Consider the following 8461-nt stretch of genomic DNA (forward strand, 5'->3'; position numbering starts at 1 on the left):
CAAAGACAGAAGGGGTCGAGCCAACACATGGTGTATGCAGCCTTGCAGCAAGAGGGGATGTGGCTGATGGGAAAGGAGGTGGAACCAGAGAAAATCTGTAGGGTAATACCTCCTATTAAACCCACAGGAATTTTCCTATTCTAGATAAAACAGAGGCTGATCCAATAAAGCAAATCTCAAACAACACAACCTTTCTTTCCAGGCTGTTAGACACTTGTGAATGGCGATGTGGGGCTAGGAGCGTTTGGATGCTCTGCGTCAAGCAGCTGTATTGCTGTAGGGAACCAAGGGCCTCTAGGGTTGCCCTAAGATATGTAGGAAGTACAGGCGAAAATGTGTACCTGCCAGAACAGTTTGGTGGGAAATGAAAGGGTTGGATTATTATTTTTTTCTTCTCTCTTATGCTCTTTCCAGACTTCACGAGCAGAAGCAGATGGTAGGGACCAGTACATTTTATTTCTTTGTTCTTGCTGCCTGTGAAAGGTGCCAGATGGGCAATGATAGATAGAAATTCTCTTCCTGTAGCCCAGGGATAGCAAAAACGCAGAGCTTCAAGGCTGTCCTATCCTCACAGGATCACCATAACTTTTTTTTTGGGGCCCACTGGTTTCACTGTTTGACTGTTTGCCAAGAAACTGACAGAAAGTCCCACTGGCAACTTAACAGGCGCATCAAGACCATGAAAATATTTCACATAGGACACCAAACCACCAGCAGGTTTGGATCATTCACAAACAGGCCAAAAAATATACAGGCTAGGTATGAACTGCAAGGCCAGATCCTTCATGTGAATAACCTGGAAGATTAAATAGTGTGTACTCTGAGAGGTGTTTATTTACTTGGGAATTATGAATTATAAAAATTCTTATATGAGTAGTTCAAAGGTATATTTAATTGGCATAATTAGCAGCAGTAGTCTGAACCGTCTTCTTGATGGACAGCTGTGGATATGGAAGGGCCTCATCAATGACTCAGTGAAGCCTGTGGAATTAAATATTAATATTTTTCACAAACTATGTTAAAATGCTAGTGGTCACCTTGTGTTGCAAAGTGAGGAATTATATGTTGATTTTCATTAATATGAATCTTTTCCTAGAACTGTTTTTATTGTACTAGAGTCCTTTTGAACCTAAGGGGGTTTTTCGTTTTGTTTTTTTAAAACCACACAGTGTATGATGCTGTATTCCGACAAAGTCAAAAGCAGCATTTCAAGATTAATGCAGAGATTCCTGGGGTCTTTTGTCAGTTCGCCAGTGTCTTGTTCCTGTTCTAACTTAATTTTTTTATAATTTCCTTTTATGTTAATAAAGGCTTCTTGTGGCTGTAAAAGTTGACGTTGTCTTACTCCATAGACAGCCTGGTTCTTATGTAGATACTATTTAGATTATTTAGAAATCCTGCTGGTTGCCAGATGGAGCTCTTTTGGGTTTTATGTTAAATACTTGGAAAGCTAAATAGCATGATTTTTCTCTCCTCCCTCCCTTCCTCCCCCAACAAAATAAATAAATACTTGAAAAGTGATTACTAACAAGTTGCTTAACTTCAGTTTTAAAATCAAATTAGTTTGAGGTGAAGTGACTGTAAGTATGAGGTACCTCAGAGTAGTCAGGTTTTGGCGGGGTTTGACTTACCTACCAAGATTTTAAACCAACAGTTTTTTTCCAGGTTTCTTTGAGCAGCAGGAGCCTGAACGTTAGTCTGAGGACAGAGAATCCTGAAAAGCATAGAACATGGCCCTGAATCCTGCAGTAGCGTTTCTTACAGGATATGGACTTCAGATGGAAACCCCAAGACGGTCTTAGACTGCAGAGGCTGTTAGGATTGCTGGAAATAAGTTCAAGGGTGTGGTTCAGTGGTATGCTAGGCTGCTGCGAGCCGCTTGTATCCCTGAATTAGTTTAACCAGCCTTCGGGTGACCGAGAGTCTCTGTGGTAGCTCCTGTGTCTCTCGCCTCCCTGCTCTGAACATTTTAGGTGAGCCAGTGAGGAGGAGTGATTTAACATCTGGTTCTCCATTGCCAGCATGGAGCCTTGAGGTTGTTTATAAATCATACCATTGGCACCAGGAGCCCATACAGATGCCTGGGTGGACTTATAAGGGGGTGGTTTGAAACTGCTTTTACATCCCTGACCTGATGGGGCGCTTTACTCTTCAGCCCATCCAGTTAGTTGAGTTCACAGGGTCTCCATTAGTGCACAGAGCATCAGCAGCTGAGCCAGGCCAGGTCTGGTTGGCCTTTGTCTGGATTTTAGCAATTGTGAGGCTTCGTTTGGTTGAAATTCAGGGAAACTGCTGAGTCTAGGAATGTTCCTCAGAAGAGCAATGCCTGTTGGACACTATGGCATTGATGAACTGAGGGACCTTCTGTTTCAAATTCAGTGTATATACAAGGTGTTCTTCCAGTTTATGCCGAAGGTGCTTGGGATACACTGGGTGTCAATGCTCCACTAATCATAATTCTATTGACATCAATTGCTAAATGGTCAAGACAGTAATTTTGGGCTCCAGGGTTATGTTTTTAAAGTACAGAGTAAAAAAAATGCCATTTTCTAGTCAATTTTCTTTTCAGTATGTATTGATTCTATCTGGTTCACATTAAATATAGGAAGTCTCTTGAATTGGTAGACATGCTGTTCAGGTGTACTTTGGCCCCTGTTTGCATTCTGAACATGCATGCTACGGCAAAAAGTGAGAAAAGTCAGGTAGATCTATATGTGCAGTGTGACATATTATAGGCCCTGTAGCACTTCTGAATTGGTACGCAGTTAATGATGTTTAAAAATTTACTTTCTGTTTAAAAATCTACTATGCAATCAATCTGTTCTGGCAATGTTAGATTTATAGTTCAAAAACTTTATCCCCTTTTATCATCTCAAAGTAGCCATTAGTCTGAAGCTTTTCAGTCTCTGGGTCTGGCTTAAAAACAAAAAGGAAATTGAGCCCTGTATTTCAGTTTTAATATTTTTGAATGCTTTAAAGCTAATGGGTCGACCTATCTTTAAATTACAGAGCATGGAAAAATAGTGGGTGTATTCTTTTTCATGTTGAAATAAGCTATTGTTTCTCTGCTCATAATTAAAAACTCACTTTTTAGAAACTCACATTGGTCCTAGGCATTGCGAGAAAATCTGTGAGCAAAACCATCTGCATAAGACTTCTTTAATGCTGACTTCAAGCATGAACTCATTCAGAATCTGTAGTCTTGTCTACCCTTGTAGCTGTCGTACTAGACAGGTTTGTCCCAACAGCCTGTAAATGGAGCTGGTAGCATCCAAACAGGCTGAAGAGCAGTTGTTGAAGTGAGTGGGACAAGATCCAGAGACACGGGTACTATCTTTGAAACCTCAGAGATATGTGCTGCTGGCTAGGGCACTGCAGGTTGTGGTACTCATGAAGAGTTACAGAGAAATATAGAACTGAAAAAAGCTATGAGCGAGAGAGGTTTGTTTCAAAGTGAAGGTGCCATTTATAGTTTTTAAGGAGAAAAAAAAAACGTGGTCACATTTGTAAGGGGACTTTAGAAATTAGGGGCTTAATTCCCATGGATTTTCAGTGGGAGCTATATGTGTAGATGTTTTGTGGACCTGGTCATTTGTGATGGACTTTGAATGCCTGTAGTTTTAAAATTACAAACCAATAGGATGTTGGGGTAGAGTTTTACTGAAACTCTATAAAGCTAGGAAACTTGCAGTTGAAGTATGAACATGGGCCATAACTCTGCTCTTGCTATCCTGACCTTTGCGTATGGGTTAAAAGCTCTTGTTATCCTTGCATACGCCCTGGCTGGCGAGCAGCCAGAGACCCAACTCTACCTCATTTGTGTCTTATGGTTGCCAGATGCCAACATTGTGCATCTTACCTTCACATCAGGATCACAGATTTCGCCTCCCTCCCTCTGCTCCTGGTACAACACCCAGATGTGGAACAAGATCCCTTTGTACTCTGTGCGGGTTATCCTCGTAGAGGATACATAAAGATAGTTCATGCTAATTGAGGTCCAGATCACATTAGAAACATACCCGTTCTCTCCATATGCAAATTCCAACTACCTCAGTACCACATACATCCTTTCAAAATAGGTCTTGAAGATTTGCCTGTAACCCATATTCCCTGAAACTGTGTTTCACACACAGTTTGTCAAAGAGCTCTAATGCTATTCAGAAGAAAGGCTGATCAGACTTTAGGTATTTATGAGGTGTTTTTAGTCGGGGGGGTGGTGGGTGAGCTGGATACTGGATGAGATGTAGGTGAGTTACTAGCTTAAAGTTGAGGCAGCTCTAGGTGCCAGTTTCCCAACAGAGTAGCGTTTGGGCTTTATGTGGCATTTTCTGGCTCTTAATTAACTATACTGTCCTGCTAACATTGTGTACTGAGTTCATCTGCAACTTCGAGTTCAGTAACAGAAGTAGCATCTGGATTTACACTGCTCTGTAAAACCTATTTATTGAGGAATCTCCTATAACTTTTCTATATTGGACCCTGAGGCTTCTTTTGAAATTTCTTGTCTTGCCACAGGTGTTTTGTTTATCAAAATTACATTAATTTTCTCTCCAACTGGAAAACAAACAAACAAACCCCTACCTTTGTATTTATCCAATTCCCTGCTTATCTGCCTTTTATGGACAGTTTCAAGGTAATTAGATGAAAATCACTTTCTTTGAAAAATAATTTTACTCCTAAATTTCAAAGTCATAATCTGAAACTTGTGAGCATTTTGTTTTGTATGTGATTAAAACCACATCTGTTCATTGGGGTAGAACCGAAGAAAAGACATGCTTTTCTGTTGTGGTACATAAGATAACAAAAGGCCAAATGTTCTTCTTTGGTTCGCTTACATGATTGTACCATAGTACACAAAAATGCCTGGCTGCTTCAGTATTGCTGTGTTGGACACTGAGTATCCTTTTGATTACAGTCCCAGCGCTTTGCAGTCACTTGTATTGGGGGGAGGGGAAATCTGTTGAAGGACCCTCTTAGTACATTATAATGTTCTATATTACGTTTGGTTTTGTTTAAGACAAGAAAGCGCAAATCAGAATCATGTGCCAATTCTTCATAAGATCCCACTCATTTGGCAGAGGAATTCCATTAATTACATCTTGTTTTCTGTACTGTGTCATTACAGAAGAGAGAGCACATGCTGCACTTGGAGGGGATGAAATGATTCACTCACCTCTTTGAAGCCTTTGCTGTATTTTTCCCTTTTCCTTTGAAAATAATGGTGGGCCGTAGAAGACTTTCTCTAGATGATAAATATGCTTTGCAAATATACAATGGTGCTCAGAAGCTTGAGTAAAACAGACTTTTAAAAACTAGTAAATTTATTTTATAGAAACATGAAAAAAAAAGTCAAAGTACTTTTTCAAAGCTTTTCCCCAAAGTATTTTTTTAGCCGTAGTTTTACCTGGTTTTGTTGTTACGTTCATGTAATATTACTGTTGGACGTATCCTCCCCTATGCGATGATTTTGTAAGATGGACTGATTTCACTTACGGAAGATGCAGTTGCTGACTGGTTTTGGATCCTTTTAAAGGCTGTGAACTGAGATGTTTATGTCCTTCCCCTGTTAGACTGTGTTTCACTGAAGTGATCTGGAGTTCACATGAATCACTGATGTCCAGGGAAAATCACTCCTGTCAAGAGAATAAAGCATAAAGAATGTTCAGAGCATGTCTACAGGAAAATTCTGTAGGATGGGTAACTCTCTTCCAGTGACTCTCTGAACTAGCCTCTCTTCCTCAAGAATATTAATTTAAAATTAATGAGAGTATTTACAGAATTTGAGCTGCCAAAAAAATTGATAGCCTACGTGATGCATGAAAGCCTGCCTTCATGTTTTTCTTCTGTTCATAGTGTATCTATCTAAAAATAATAGTTTAACTGTAATTTTATGCCAGAAGTAGTGGGGTTTTTTTATCAGTGGGGAGAAGACAAAGTGAAAGCCTCTGTTCTGGTTTTCAGAAGTGGACTACAAAACAATCAATATCCCTTTTGCTCATTAGGAGCTGTGTAACTAAGTTATTCCACTGCTTATTGTACTCTAAAATACCTTTTTACTGGTGATTTGCATTGATATCCAACATTTTTATTTTAGAAAAGCCCTCAGCTTGTTTATGTGCTTCAGTCATATCAACTGTATAGAAACTCTTCCTTGGAACTAAATAATCATGGTTAATGATAGAGTGAAACAATATTAAAATTATTTCTAAGGGGAAACGTTAGCACTTTGCGTAAGTCAGATTGATCCTAAGTTCAACCTAGTAATTTTAAAGGCTGTTGGCGTTTGTAGTACTGTGTTTGAGGACTCTTGCAAACCTGAAGCATGTTATTTTCAAACTGTTTAATTTTATCACCATTCTAGAGTACAGAATTATCTCTTCCAGACCAGGTTATTTGGGAATTAAAGCCTTTAAAATATGCTTAGCAAAAATGATCCAAGTTAGATCTAGTTTGCAGGGTGAGCCCTACCTGCAGATACGAAACCAGGATGTACAGGTTTAGCATGTTGTGAGGGGGGTTCTTGTAAGGCACTATAGTTAAGAACTGCATTACCCGAGATTGGGGTACCTCAGATTTTTCAAAGAAACACAGATTTTTACCTTCCATAAGCAGCCTTCTAAATTTGTTTTTGTGGGTGAAAGCCCCAGAAGGTTTTTATGGTGATCTCACCTCTCTTTAGTCCTTCTCAAATAATTCTTTTTTTTTTTTTTTTTTTAATTTTCTACATACACAGCAAGTGCCCTGTGCAAATATGACCCATTGATGTTGGTGGCAAATCAGATCCTTTTTTCAGCAGCGATAGAGTTTACATCATGGTTCTCTTCACTGGGTAAATTCTTTGTCTCTAGCATCCTACCTGTACTCTTAGTCATGATGGATGAGCTCTGAAAACAATGTGTACTTTGCCTTGATCTCAGTAAATGGTGTAGCTGTAGGGATTCTTTCAGACAGGTAACAATCAGATGTGGTAGATGCAGGTATGAGGTATACAGGTATAAACACACACACACACACAAAGGGGACTCCATCCTAGGACTTGACCTTTCTTCCCCACATGTTTCTCTAAAAAATAGTATGTTTCTTGCCTTCAGAGAGTAGTAAGTAACTGTTGGGAAGACAGAGTCTGCTGGAAAGGCAGTTAACCATTAAACAGGGGCCCTGGATAGACAGCAGATCTACCATGTTACTACTAAACACTTACTAAATACTGAGTATTTATTAAATTCCTAAAAAACTGCATCAGAATTAGCAGCTAGCTGAGAACTTCTGCTTGTAAGCAGGGACCTAGGTGGAAATATATTTGGTAATAATGTAAATGCTTGTCGTCATGCCCTGCCAGTGATTTTGGGTCTCTGCATGTTAGGACTAGGGAAGAATGTGGAAACTCGTTTGGTGAAGAGTATAGATCAGTTCTCAGGAAAGAAAAAGGCTCTTCCAGAGATAGCTTGGATTAAGCTGATACATAGGGAGATGCAGCTCTCTGATAATTAAGGGATTTGTAGGGCACTGTGAGTCACAGTACCTGTTAAGGGCACTTGGGCCAAGAGTACTTACAGTGAACCTTTCTTCTTCATCAGAATGAAAGCTTTATTGTCTACCCCTAGGCTGTTATATATCTTCACCTTTCCATTTGTAGAGGGATCTGCCTTTTCTAAAAACAGAGACAAAAAATAATGGACCTCTTTCCCATGAAGTATGTCCCACCGGTCATCGCTTTCTTGTTGCTGTCTTGGTCCTGAGCATGTGCTATGTAATACTGTCTAGTGATGCTTTACTTTTGTCTTGCTTTTTGCATTGTCACTCACATATTCCCTAGAGAACATCATCAGACTAGGAGCCATTCCTCACCTCTGTTTCTATTTCTGCTCTAATGCTTAAAAAAAAATAATCTCTTGTACTGACTTATAAAACCAGCTGGAGCTGCAACATCACTCCATTTTAAGCTCTGAATTGTGTTAGCCATTACATTGGTTCCACATGATGCTTGGGTGGAGACATCAGTTAAAATTCCCAACACAGCCAGTCAGGCCAGGAATTGCAGCTCTGTGTAACTGGTGGTGACTTTCTCAGTCTTGATTACATTATGCTAGAAAAGAGGATTGTTCCCAGAGCAATTTACCAGGAGGGAAAAATGGAAATGCTGTTCAAGGATGACCTTCCCCCCCAGTGATCTATTTGGCTGGTGTCTGTTACTGCTAAGCTTCTCTGTCATGGGTTTTGCAGTAGTCTGGTGCTTTGTCATTGCTACTAAGTGGAAAACTCCTGAGCTCACTAGCAGTTCGTGAGGGGTTTGGGTAATGGCAGATGGATTTATGAATGCAACTGTAGAACAAAGTACTCATCAAGGTTACCTGAAATAAACGTGGGTCCTATTTGAACAGACTTTAAATGCATTGATTCTAAAAATTTCTTCAATCTGAAGTGCTGTGCCTGAGTCCAAGATCCTGAGATAGACAGGAGA

The sequence above is a fragment of the Phalacrocorax carbo genome, chromosome 7 (genome assembly GCF_963921805.1).
Source record: "Phalacrocorax carbo chromosome 7, bPhaCar2.1, whole genome shotgun sequence".
In the NCBI taxonomy this organism is placed as follows: Eukaryota; Metazoa; Chordata; class Aves; order Suliformes; family Phalacrocoracidae; genus Phalacrocorax; species Phalacrocorax carbo.